The 14,671-nt window shown below is 39.7% G+C and overlaps 1 protein-coding gene across 17 annotated transcripts in view; it reads left to right on the forward strand.

The window, feature by feature from the left end:
• Nucleotides 1–14,671, forward strand: part of DLGAP2 (DLG associated protein 2) — a 458,740-nt gene that overhangs the window by 370,702 nt on the left and 73,367 nt on the right. The window lies entirely within an intron of this gene.

A 14,671-nucleotide genomic window follows, 5' to 3' on the forward strand; every position in this document is an offset into this window, starting at 1 on the left:
GAACTGCAGTGGGTGCAGAGCAGAAAGGAGGGAGTACCTTGGAGGATAACTTCATCAGCTAGCTTTGTCACTGGAAAAAAATGTACAATACCAATATTCCTTTAGCAATTTGTACTAAGTATAGCCTTCAAAGCCCACATTGTTCTGAGTATGTTCTTTTCTATTTCTTTTTAAAGAACTCCTCTTTCTCCAGAACTTAACTGATTCTCACATTAACATGGGGAAATCTCTGGTCCAGATTTATGTATTTGGATATTTTCAGTTTCTCTGGGCCCTACAGAAACTGGCAAACACAGATTAGCAACGTGACTGCACTTCTGTGCAGAGCTCTCTCCTGTCAGAGCTATAGGTGTCCAATAGCAATGAGTCACACTTGAAGAGCCAGATCTTTTCAAATGCATATGCAGACATCCAGGATCAATCTTCTCTACTGAAACAGGGAAAGTTTCTCATTGCAGAGAAAGGAAAATAAATTGCAGCCCTCATAGCATTACCATGCAAATTGATTCCAACCTAGACTGACAGCTGTGGTATTTTATCATATCCAAGTACAATCTCATGTATGTAAAATAGACTGCACTTCCCTGGAAGTTTTTGATCTAACTCAATGAGCCAGAACTGGAAGCGCATGTGCAGAGACTTCCACTCTATGGAACTCTATGGAACATATGTCTATGTTCTAAAACCATGCATACAGCTGTGATGTTACAGAGAAGTTTAGATATGACTAGTTTTTTCCTTCCTGTTACACACTTCTGGTTCCTCTACATCTCTTTTGGGTTTAGTGCTTTCCTTCTCAATCATGTTTCATTGTTTCTTCTTCCCCACCACTACATCTCATTTGTCTTTTCAGAAGCTATCAATTTTTACTTCTCATTGGCCTTCTCCTTACTCCCAATTTATATCAGCATCTTCAAGTGAATGTGAAAGACTGAGTTCACAAACTAACCTGGCTATCACCAAACTTTAGATCAAGCCCAAGTGACAAGCCTAGGGGTCAGAAAAGCACACTCCTTTATGTCATTTTTTTATGCTTTTTTGTGAATTGGGAAAGGAATAGGAAATTTCTACAGAAAGGAATTTTCATTCAGCAGTTAGGAAGGTTCATCCACTAGTAGGTTTATCCAGCTTAAAATCTAGGAGATGTGAATTCAAATTTTTGCTGCACAAAATCTTTGTTTTTAAGACCCTTTAAAAATGGCATAGTACCCATTCCCTATTCACAGAGATCCTATGATGGAAATCTGTTAAGACTCAAGTACTCAGTTACAAGGAATCTATACTTGTGTCCAAAGCAATAATACAAGGAATTCTATAACAGAAATATTCTCATTATGAAATATTAAAATAAAGCATATGTTTCATCATATCAGAACATGCCATTCAGAGCATAGATATCCTTCAGACTGAGTGGCTGGCTTATTCACTAGCCCAAGGTCAGCAAACAAATTGAAGGCACCCCATTCTGTCAATGTCATAACTAAATGCCTGGTTTTGAAACTTTTGCTTTGAGGGATGTTGGGCTGTCACAAAGTAATCATAAAGATCAGAGATATGTCCCATTAGTAGCTCTGCCAGGAACTTTCTCTCTGACCCAGGAAATCTAATTTATTAATCACTGCACACTTCAACTGCTCTATCTGCAAAACTGAGGAGGGATATTTAACTTTTCTTATGGCAGTGTAAGCAGCATCACTGACTAATAATTGGATAAAAATAATCATTAGGTTCAGAAACTAAAAAGGTAGAGAAACATGTGGGAATCCCTACCCAGGAGAGTTTACTGCCTTGCTCAAGAGTAGATGGCAATGAGAATTCAAGGGATTATGACACTGATGTGCAGCAGCAGACTTCCCTGAGGTGCACAAGTGAACAGATCAGTTTAAAATCCCAAGGCCCTTCACAGGGTCTCTGTATTTAAAGTGATATTAAATACATTGGTCCTGACTGATGTCAGCTATATATTTTTAATTATTTTTAAAATAAAGCTGTGAAATTATAGTCCTTCAATGAATACACTAATACATAAGCATACCTCAGAATAATAAAAATTAATTTTCTGTTTATGCATTAATATTATCAATTTTTATATATGGCTTTTGTTCTACTACCTAGCTATATGAGCATTCTCAGTAGCCAACTCACTTTTCTATCTACTGGTCTTCTTCTTACTGTTTTTTTCAGTATCTGCATGAAATATTTCTACTTCTGTTTTCCACTGAGACTTTAGATATGCAGAATCTCAAACTGAAAGACCATGGCAGTGTCTTAGGCCTGTGCTTGAGACTTTGTTTTCTGTATTATGTTTCTAGGCTTCCACTTTGTCTTCCACCATAATTAATGAGGTTCTTTTCCTTCAAACTGAAACTCTGAAGCGTGAATATAGGATTTTCCTTTCTAGGAAGGAAGCTGTTAGCAAATTAACAAATTCCTGGAAACAGGAGATGAGATGAGATTTTGAAGGTTTCTGCTCATTATATTCTTCAGTCATGTCCTAGAGTTGAAATCAAGTATTTCTTTAACCTGGTAAATCTCCAAGCTTAATCTCTGGCTCCTCTTTTAGGGTTTTACATTCCCTTCACAGAGTCCTTGCAGCTGGGGCCTCTCCTTGGACTGGGAGTGTTGTGGTGTAAGTCAGAGGTGGTTCAGGCAACATGCCTTTTTCAAGCATGGGTGGTCATCTAGTCCTAAAGTGGATGGTTTAAGAGAACTAAATTAGTTGAAATAAGGCTGTATAAAATAGTGATTATTCTTCTCATTTAAAACCCAGATTAGATTTGCATCACTCCTTCTACATTGGAGGTGGTGGGAATGTCCAGAGACTAGGGAGAGGGGAAGGGTGAGAAGCCCATTTGAGAGGGCTGTAATGTCAACCAGATGGTCAACTATCATCTCAAGAGCAGAGGGCAACCATTTATACCCATATACTAACAGCATTTATCTATCTATATATCATATATCTATATCACTATATATTGTGAATGATTGGCTGCCATTATTATGTATGGGACTTTAATTTCTATTTCGAATGAAGACAAATTGATTATTTCAGTACATTTCTGGGCAACAAACACTTTGCCACCTCACTCAGCAGGCAAAACAGCCGAAGTAGATCACACATGCAATAATGCACACTTTTGTATAGTTTTAGCCATAGTGGCTGCTACTGTTTTCCAAGTCATTTTCATTTTAAGATAAAATATGTAAAGAAAAAGATAAATGAGCTGTGAGATCTCCTCTATCTTCATCAGCTGTTTTGGCTAATTAGGTTTCACATGTGTACAGTGCAATGACTTTGATTAATTCCACTCTGATATGAGTACTAGCAAGGAGCAAAGATTTTTAACAGAAAAAAAAAAGGATATGAACTAGATAACTGTGCTGAAAGGATGTGCACAGAAGAGTTGCTTACAGTTTCCAGAACTGGAATAACTTTTAATGCTAGTTAAAGAAAAATAATTCCCACAATTAAGCCAAAAGATAGGCAAGAGCATCACATTCACCATGACTGTAGTTCCGGAGCACAGTGCAATGTGTCACTGATTAATATTCCTTCCTCACCCATTCAACAGCCTCCAAAGCAGCAAGCAATTGGGGTAAACATACCACAAGGTACAGTGAATGAGTCAGCACTAAAAAAGGAAATAGCATGTTGTTCTAAAAATGGCTTCAACCCACTCCTGTCTTCCTAGTGCATTTAAGTACGAGCGTCATCAGTTACAGCAGAGGCACTGCAAAGCATGTGGGTAGTATTGTTAGCTCTGTACTCTGCAGAATGAAAGAAGAGCACAGAGTTCATCTCTTTAAAAGAGAAAAAGAAAAAAGCAGCAGTTTCAACAAGGCTCTTTTCTGGTTTAAGTAAAGCCTACGTGGAGAAAATCTTTGAGGACAAGCTCATGGATAAATAGGCGTTAAGCCCTCAGCTGCATTTTCCCAGGAACTCTACCGGGGATAGGACAAATTCCCACAAATGAAACCACTGCCCATGTGAGGCACACAACTGCTTTGCACTCTCCCTCTGGTTTTCAAGGATGGGTGGATTTGAACTCAATACACTTTTCTCAGCACTTCATCTTTGTGAAACTAGATTGTGTCTGTTTGCTTGACATAAAACCCTTGCATGAACTACAGAAACTACATCCAGTCCTCTCCCAGTGAGTACACACTGTGGAGTTAGCCGGAGCTAGCCATAGCTAGCAGACTTTTGATACTCACATCCAAATTACTATCATCCACACTCCCTTCACAATGATTTATGATCAGCCACCACTCAAGAATTAACTGGGTTGTTTCCACAGCAGGAAAAGCTAGTATAGACAGTAGGGTAGCAGGGCAGTCTGCATCCTAAATCAACATGGACAAATGCTATACCATTCGGTTTTCTACAGCTCATTACAGTCCCACAAGGATGTCTCAGCTACCCCTATGCCCTCCCAGTCAGCAGTGGAGATGTGCAGAACAGACAGGTAGTGCCCAGACAATCAGGGAAATGATGGGACAGTTTTTGCCCCATGGTCCATTCACAGTGTTAAAGTCAGCCTGCAACATCTTGTGGAACATTACATAAAAAGGAGTAATAATGCTTACTCTTCCCTGTATTTACAGAATGCTGATGGTTTTGTGTATCACAAATCCCAGAATACTTAAATCCCCCTCTAAAGGAAAAGAAAAAGAAAAAAGAAAGCTTCCATGCCCATATACTAGAATCCTCACATTGGATGAAATAAATTGCTGAAACTTTTCTCCAAACAAGAGTAGAAAGATTTCAGAGCTAGCATTTTCTGAAAGCTGCCAGAACATGTCCCTATTACAGTGGAAATTTCAAAGCTATGAGTAGAAAAGGGAGGCCGTGATCCCACTGCCTTTTAATCAGGGGGAATTGTCCTCCTTTATAATGTTAGAAGTGTGTTTCCAAATTTTTTTTCAATGTTCACTTCACTGAAGCCAAAGGCTGACCTTTGCAGTTGTTACTCAAAGGTGTCACTGGTTCTGAAGAAGTTTTCATACAGGAGTAGCTTACTATTATATATTCTCAGGCCACCTGCCGAAGGAGACTGCCAGGAACATGGACTTGGGGCTGTAGTGCCTACACACTCTTCTAGGCCACAGGCGTGCTGTCTAAGGCAGACCCAGCTCCTCTCTTGAGTAGTCCATGCCATTTTTCCTGCAAAAGGGTGACTGTAAAAATGGTGAAGTATTCACAAATGTTGTTTTGGTTTTGTTTTTGTTTTTACTGGGTTTGGCCATCTTACAATTCTGTGCTTAAAGGTTGTTTTTTAAAGTGGCATTGCAAATGTGTTTAAATAGCTCATTGTCCATATGGACAAGTTTCCTGGTACTTCGGTAGGGAAACACTTTTTGAAAAGTATGCAGATAGTTAAGCATTACATAGTAGATAGACAGGAAAAATAATACTCATTTTGCCCTGGAAGCTAATTAATTGCAGTCATCTGGACTTAACTGCTCAAAACATTATATCTATCATTAGTTAAAATCAGAAAAATTGATGAGAGGCAAATATATCTATTAAATAGCCTTTAAAATCATTTGTGTTTTAAAGACATACTGTTTTTTCAGTAGTAGACCTACAACAAACTGGAAAAAAGCAAAAAACGTGATATAATTTCCTGCTTCAATTAAATAAGACGCTGTTTTCTACAGGCCACTTTCTGGGTCAGCCCTGCATATGCTACCTTTTAGGTTCATCCCTCTCTAGCCTTATAATAGCTCTGCAACACTGGCGTCCTTGCTCCTTAGTCTCTGTGGTTTCAGAGGTGCTGTGCATTGTAAGTATGTTGGGAGGACCTCTCCTTTTCTTCCATTTATGGACTTTTTTTTCTCTTACTTTATACTTCTGTAACCTTGAATGGTCTGTGGAGTGTTTCCTGACTCAGAAAAACCTGTGGTCAGCTTCAGTTGCTGATGCTGTGGTCCCCTGGGCCTTGTCAGCTGCCCATCCATCAGGCAGCCCAGCTGGCAGGTGTACTCCTGGCTCCCCTTCACTTGTAGTAAGAGACAGGCTGCAGTCCTGTTTAGGTCTTTAGCCTTTTGATGCTTGGTTTCAGCAGAATTTGCATTTAATTCAATTTATGGAGAAAGGTTTAAAGGAAAATGCATCTATGAGCTGGCCCAAAAAGGCAAAGACATAAGAAAACAAACTCTGGGTGCAAACTTTCTTTCTTGGCAGAAAAGCTGCTGGTTGTGGCATGCATGCAGAGTTCCAAGTTTTGATCTTTGATGTTTCTGTAAACTTCCACTAGGAAAATAATTGCTACCTTATCATCTATTCTATCAAACTGCATAGTGTCAGGATGGTTTCCCTGGCACTGCATCATGATCCTCAGTACTGTTATGTGGTTCAGCCGGTCTCAGGCATTGTTTTCATCCAAGCTAGCCAATATTTTCCTAAACTCCTTCTGGCACACTGTTGGTTCTGTACTTAGCACAGGCCAGGGAGCGCTCCTGGTAGCCACACTGTTTCAGAGGTAAAGGTTGCTCCACAGCATGGGAGTGAAGTGCTGCAGGGCAGCAATCTCCAGGCAAGGCAGTGGCTCTTTACTGACCTGTGTTTGCCCAGCCCTAAGGTAGTCACCACAGCATTTGCATCCTTCTCTCTCCCGAGTTCTTATGGCTGTGCAGTAGCACAGTGAGTTGGAGCAACTCACCAGCTCAGCTGAACACTTATCTTTACTTATCCTTACTGCTGTTAGGGTAATTTTTCAGGTAGCACTCTAGGTCACTTGACCATTACTAGCGTTGCTTGAAAAGCTGAGTATTGCTTAAGGAAAACCTGCCCCACTGAAATTAATGGTAATATAATTTTAAAGTGGCTTGAGCTGACCACAAAGCAGTGTCCTTGATCATATACCAAAGGAAATATGCAGCCAAATGAAACACAGGTTTCTTGGGTTTGTGGTCTTTTTTCCTGCTGATTTTGTGTCTTAGGTTAAGAAACTATAAAAGCTCTGACACAAGATCTCAGTAAGCCAGGCTTAGCAGGCTAAAATCACCTACAGTGTGGACAAGCCCACGACTGCTGTCTGACTGCACCTTGCTCCACCATGTACAAACAGCACAGAGTCCTGAGGGTCCCAGAGAGACCCAACAACACAGCAGAGAATTTGCAGGTGGCTGAACTGCAAGGATCTCTGCCATCAGTACGAGCACAGATGGTAATGGGACGGGAATTTGGCCCACTTTCATCCAAACAGCATAAACAAAGCCACAAAGTCCTCACAACACCAATTACAGTATTTAGCCATACTTGAATTATAATTCACATTGTTGCTGGAGAACCAGTTAGGGAACATAGTGTTGGTTCTTTCTCTTTTTTTCTTTTAAATTCATCATTTGTGAGATATGAGTTATAAAACATTATTTAAATGAAAAGAGCACAGTTCTTTAGAAAACAGGAGTTGACTAAGCAATTTTAGTACATTGGACAGAAGTCTTCTTTCCTTCAAGGGTTGCTTAGTGCAGTTTGCTTGGAACTCCACGTGAGAGAATAGAATCAGACAATAAATAATGCTGGCAATGATCTGCCTATTTGAACATCTCCCAGCTGGAATAGTAGGCTTGTATTCTATCATCTGCATGGGTGTCCAGATTATTACCAAATCCCAAATTGCTGAAGTTGTTTTCAACCTAATGTAAAGTACATATTGTTTGGGATCTCTGTGATTTCCTTCCTCTTTCTGTAATACTATGGCTGTTCATAGCAAAGCCTGGAGAGAATGGCTGGCAAGGTAAAGATGACTCTTGTTTTCTCAAATTAGCTCCTGCCTTGATGGACAATGACAACACACCTTCAGGAATGCTGTAAGAACTCTCTGTGCTTCTGAGCTGTCAAGGAGTTCAAGGAGTAGAGGGTGGCATGTGAAAATTAAAGCTAATTATGAAGAATGACATTGTTAGTGGTGAGGAGGAGTCCCTGGCATGTTTTGTAGAGATTTTTCAATGACTTCATTGCATAATTCATGTTCTTTACACAATGAATCAGCACATTAAAAAAAAAAAAAGTAAAAAGCCATGCAGAAGAAGCTAGTCAAAAATGTGCACCAAGAATTGTGGTGAGTTGTAGACACAAGATTAGCTACAGAGGAAACAAACTTCTATTTTCATATACTGCACTCTTCCCTCCCGCAAAAATCCTGAGCAACAGGGTTGAGTCCACAGCCAGTAAGCAGGGGAATGTCTTAGTGCCATTAACTTCGGGAATATAATATTGTAATTGCTTGGTGTTCCTTCTTCAGTGAAATTTTTGAAAACACAGGAGGTCCAGCTCCCATCTCCCACTGTAGTTTCAAGGAAACTTTCTACCATTGCAAAAAAAATCTCCCTGCCTGCGTTCCAAGATTGTCATTTACTTTCATCTACTTGCAGCTGTGCACAAAGGCTGTTTTTCTGAGGCTCCTTGAAGAAAACATGATTTAAGAGAAAACCTCTTACCTGCATTTCAGATTGTGGCATCTTCTTGAGCAGGCTGAGAAAGCATAAACTTACAAAAATTATGTGTCTCCAACACACTGTTTCGTATCTTATCCTTCTTCACATCATCTATAGTCTAGTTCCATGCGCAGATAGCTTCTGCTTCTAGTAAAATGTGAAATTTTTATTACTAAAATAAGATTTAGGTCAAAATTAATATTTCAGTGCATTTTATATCTGCATGCTAATTAGATTTCACAGAACTCCTATGAGGTAGGTAATCCTCCCTTTAACCTTTGAGAATAAGAAATATGAAGAAGTGATAGCCATCTCCCTCAACTGAAGCCATTTATTTAGAAGAGTTTCATTTTAGATAGTAAACTGATATGCAGGTTTTAAGCAGATCAGCAGTTTAGTCATGGAACATCTCTAAAATTCTGGGACCTGTGAGCCAATGCCATAGAAGTGGGTGGAACAACAAGAACAGATCTCTTTTGAAATGTTGATGGCTGTTGCCATTTTGACTGTTTTAGCTAAATCTTAAACTGAAATTAAAAAAATCAAATTAACAGTGGTCAAAGTCCAGAAAAATGAATATTTCATTGTTTATTCCAGTTTTGTTGTCAGTATTGCTGTAGTGGTTTGGTCCAAAATACTCATTACTGTTTACCTTCTGTGAGATAAGAATTAGGAGAAATGCAAAGCAGGCACCAAACTTGAAAGAATATAAAGAAGTTTATTAACAGACCTAAAAGAAGAAAAAAAATTATACCACACCTTCAGAACACTTCTCCTCCCCCCACCTTTCTCCCTTCTCCCATTGACAATGTAAAAAGACAACCCTTGAGATGTTCAGCCTGTTTATCACTTCCATAATAACCTTGTTCAGTCTATTTAGGAAGAGGAGTCTCTCTTGTCCATGCTATGAAAGGATTATCACAATGAGACAACCACCCAGGTTGGTTCTCTGCTTGCATGTGAGTCCCTTCCCGAACTTGCAGCTTTTCCCACAACTGCTTTCGAGGGTCCACTCTTGAAGTTTTTTGGGGTACAATTTTAAGGTTGAGCCGTTCAGAAACAAAAGTTCTCTTCACCCATCTCTGGGAGCATTTCGTCACTAAGAACAGAGGCCCTTCTCCTTCCCTGGGAGCAAAGGGTCTTCCTCATCTTCATCTTTAGGACTATCTCTGGGAGCATCTCTAGGAACTGAGGTTTTCTCCTTTCCCATTTGGAGCAGAAGTCCTCATTGCTTCCATCTCTCCCTGTTCAAATTTCTCATGAAATTACAGCTGCGTCAGCATCTGCCTATCTCAGCGCAGGTGCTTTTGCTCACAAGTACAAGTTGAACACTCCACCCCCCATGCCTTCATGAAATTACAATGGGTACTCTGAGGTATCATAGCTTTACAACAGAATTTCAGCTTTAAGCATCTCCTCTTTCTCTTCCCTCAGGTTTTCAGCTCTTCACAGCACTAAAAGGGTTAATCTCACCCAGGCCTCGCAGCTGGAATGTGGCTTATCGATGTTGGTCACATGATCTCTGCCAGACATTGGTGGGCAGCTTCAGCTGAATCTTGGCCACACTGGAGAGGGGGAGCCGAGCCGCTCCAGCTGCCCACAGCAGAGCGGTGGGGTGGTTCTGCGGGTGGAACAGGGCCCATCGGCTCCAGGATGGCCGTGGCCCAGCCCAGCCTGGCCCAAGCAGGGCCTGGCTGGGCCCGCCGGCCCCCGCAGGGGGCCCGCAGCCACCTGTCCCAGCACTGGAAACGAGAGAGAGCTGTGGAGGGGGTGGTTGTCTATTCTTAAGTGTGGATCACAGAGGAGGTCACAATTTTAAGTGGCTCAAAGAATTGTCCGTATTCAAACTGGCCAGCTGATAGGTTCTGTCAGGTCACAGAGGAAGCTGTAAGCACCCCTTTGAAAGAACATCACTTCCAGGACTATGCTTTGCTAACCCATGACAATTGCTTAGATACAAGATTAGATATTCACACTCCTAGAATTAGCTTTAGGGAGCCTAGGTTACCTAATTCTCATCAGATATAAGGAAAATCTTTTTCCCCCTGAGTGTAGTCAAACATTGGAACAGGTTGCCTAGAGAGGTCGTGGCATCTTCATCTTTGGAAGCCAGTTGGACACAGTCAAATTATCACTGAATATCCTGAGCTGGAAAGGACCCACAGGGATCACCGTGTCCAACTCCTGGCCCTGCACAGGACCATCCCCAAGAGTCACACCATGTGCCTGAGAGCATTGTCCAAACTCTTCTTGAGCTCTGTCAGTGTTGGTGCTGTGACCACTTCCCTGGGGAGCCCATTCCAGTGCCCAACCACCGTCTGGGTGAAAAACCTTTTCCTGATATCCGACCTAAACCTCCCCTGACACAACTTCAGGCCATTCCCTCAGGTCCTGTCACTGGTCACCACAGAGAAGAGATCAGTGTCTGCCCCTCCTCCTCCCCTCACAAGGAAGTTGTTACTGCAATGAGGTCTCCCCTCAGTCTCCTCCAGGCTGAACAGCCCAAGTGACCTCAGCCCCTCCTCATATGGCTTCCCCTCAAGGCCCTTCACCATCTTTGTAGCAGTCCTGGGCAATCTGCTGTACCTGACCATACTATGAGCAGAAGGCTGGACTAGAGACCTCCAGAGTCCCTTCCAACCGCAGGAATTCCATGATTTCTAGTTTGTTCTGTAGTTTTGTTAAATCTATCTCTGTTTTCCCTGACAACATGCTGTTGTTTACACACAGAATCTATGAATTAAATTTTCTTTTTTGAGAATCAGGGGACAGACTTGCTGCTGCAGTCCAGTTAGGGATCCAAAATCCTTCTTCTGTCAGGTCTGGTCTGAGCCCAGTCAGTACACCAACAGGAAGAATAGAAACAGAATCATTTGGATTGGAAATTACCTTTAAGGTCATTGAGTACAACTGTTAACCCAGCACTGTCAAGTCTACCACTAAACCATGTCTCTAAGCACCACATCTTTTAAATACCTCCAGGGATGGTGATTCAACCACTTACCTGGGCGGTCTGGCCCATTTTAATAAAATTAAAACACAGTGTAAAATGTATGATATATTAAAAGAAGAAAATTAAGAACTATAGTCACACAAATATGTACTGTTTCTATAAGAGGGAGATAGAAATAAGATTTCGATTAAAATTCAGAAATAATCACCTTCGTAACCATTTACTGGTCATGTGACACTCTAGGTATTTAGCCAAAAAATTAGTAGCAAGGGGTATTTTAAGATATGAACTTCTAACAAAGACCAAGAATAGTGACATTTAATCTAAAGCAAGGAAATTTGTTTTTATAGTAACAAAGTTTCTAGAATACCCACTGTGAAGATGACAGTTCAGTTTCTCCCTTAGCCTACAGAAGGTCAAACTTCATCTTCTAAGTTCCCTGAATTGCATTCTGAGCAGCAGGGTGTACATCAGTTTGGATCAAAGGTACTTCTTTCTTTGCTTAGAGGCTCCACAAGTTTTATCCAAACGCTCTTTTACATAAAATTCATGTGAGTGCTTGGCCTAGGGGCTATAACTAAGCTCCCTCCTTTCAGGTAAATGCCTGATCACAAAGCTGCATCACACCTTTTTATGTACATGGAGTCCCTCTCTCCTAACAAGCCCTCCCCCAGCAATCTGTGAGTGCTTCATGAAAAGGCTGTGAGTGACAAAAAGAGGAGGAGAACATAACAGCTTATTTATGAGCCCTAGGTCATCTTCTTCCTGAGCTCTCCAAACATTATGGATTAGAAGATGAGCAAGAATGTCTTCAACTTCCACAGCTATTTCATAACAGAAGGAAAGAATAAGGCTACTGTTCTTTTGAAAAAAAAAAAAAAGAAAAAAAAAAGAAAAGGAAATAAGAACATTTTTCTTCAGAAGATGATTTTAGGATCTGACTGGAAAATAACAGAAAACCTTTCTGCTGCATGTAATCAGATACAGTAAGTCCAAGAAAGGAGAACTCTTTGAGATTTTTTTTCACACTTTACATTTTGATTGCTAACTAGATGGACTTTTTGGATACTACTTTGAAGGAACTAACTCTCTGAAATGCCTTTATGGGGAATTTAGCATCGCTCCTAAGGTTCTGGGGTTCACTATCACTTCAGCTTCGTAACATGTAGTAAGTGTTAGGTACCAAGTGTTTTATTATAATTGACCCTAGGTGATTAATGTAAGATATCAAAATGAATCTGTGGCTGGACAATTGAGAGATGTCAAATTTTCTGATCCTGGTGCTCCTTACAGAAACACTGAATGATGCTTATGAAGGACACTCATCCTCTTCTGTAATAGCTGTAACCATATCAGCAGCCAGACCTTGTCAGCCAGTTGTTCTTGCAGAAGGAAATTCATACAGTAATATGCAGTCTAACTCCTCTGTGGATAGAAACTACTAGGGATTCATGTTAACATCTAGAACAGAAGGAAGGCCTTTTTAGACATTATAAATATCAGCACTCATCACTATATGCAAGTAGATAATTAGGGTAATTATTCCAAATTAGCAGCTGCAAGACCTGCAGATGGGAATTTCAGGAGCTGGAAGCTATTGTAAGATAGAATTTCTGCAAGTTGTAAAACGCTTTCCATATTTTGGAAGATGTATATTTAATGACCCTCATATATGATGTTAAATATTTTTGTTAATATCTAAAAATAAAAATCCTTCCTGCACTCGTATAATGCTTTTGCTTTTCTTTAAAGCTGTGTTGGGGTCTGAGATGGCCTGGATTTGGAACGATTTTTCCAAGTATTTAACCTATCAGCTCAAGTAAATGAAGAACCAAGCTGAACTGGGACTCAAATTTTGCTTCTATTCTCAGTCCATGAGGACAAACAATGTCAAGGGCACCTTTTTTTTTAATTTTGAAGGTGGCAAAAAGACTTCAGCAGTTCTCCAAAGTTCTGGATGAAACCTTCTGAGAGAACACGTGGTCAAACTTCCTCACCAGGTTCCAGAAGAATTTTCACTGTGTTCATTGCATTGTGCTCCTTTGAATGGCTTAAGGGAAAAAATAACCCAACCAAACCCTGATATTTTAATTGTGAATAATGTTGTAACAACCATAAATGCTTCTGTGATAGCCAGTGAGTTGGTCTGATTAGAAAGGGATTCTTGTTGCCTTGGTGTGTACCATGAGCACATCACAAGCACAAATGGAGCAGCGCTTCTTTGGTTCTTAGCTTTGGTCTTTAGCTGTTATGTGAATTCATATAGCTTATGAATACAGAAAGCAAAAGAAATGCAATCAACAGAAAAAGTAAAGCACATAACTGTGAGATTTGTCCTTATCACAGTGAAGAAGCTTAATTTTTTTAGATATTTTAATGTACAAAATCAGTCATTCCTGTCTTTTAAAATAAGATTGCAACTTCAATCAACAAATAAGCCTGTGCATACCCATTTAAATCCAGTCCTCATCTAGCTATTTGAACATGGAATTTCAGACAAAATAAAGTTGAGAAAGTAATAATGTTCTGCATTTGAGCAAGTAAAAGGTTAGTGATCAATGTCTTTTTAAACTTTCTATTTAATTATCTTTGAACTAAAATGAAGGAAAGATCTTTCAAGCCAAAATAATTATTCTATGAAAAAGTTATGAGGTTTATTTTAAGAAAATAATATTAAGACATGATAATTCAGCTTTAGTACTGAGAATTGAATGGTATCTCTTTTAGCGGGCCTATGTAGATGCCAGTAACTTCTTTTTCAGCATTTGGATTTTGGTTTTAGCCATGCTGACATACATTTCATAAAGGATATTTAAAAGTAAGAGTATGTTTGTATGATATCAACTAATAAAATGACTCTCTAATTCAGATTTTTGCAGCTGTTACTGTTGTCAGCTGTAGATTAAAAAATGCTTAATTAAATATATTCATTTTTAGTATTTTAGGAGACTGGCTATGACTACTATGACTGCATATAAATACCTTTCAGGTCACATAGAATCATAAAAAACATTCCTGCAACATTAATCTTATACATACTATGTCTTAGAAAAGAAACGAGCATGACATTTACAGGCTTCAAATTTGGGAATATTTTCAATGCTTCCTTTCCAATCACTATCCAAAGGTGAATAATGTGAAAAGTTTGTTTCTTTGTATGATCTTACCCATATTTCACTCAGATTCATGCTCTGTCCTATTACTTTGTATAAGAATATTACTCTTTTTTATTCTCTGATAGTTATTTCTAACATTTTTCTGATATGTGCAATC

This window comes from Corvus kubaryi, unplaced genomic scaffold, assembly GCF_017639235.1.
Source record: "Corvus kubaryi isolate FWS band 111438036 unplaced genomic scaffold, C.kubaryi_AGA036_p1.0 split3-73, whole genome shotgun sequence".
Classification (NCBI taxonomy): Eukaryota; Metazoa; Chordata; class Aves; order Passeriformes; family Corvidae; genus Corvus; species Corvus kubaryi.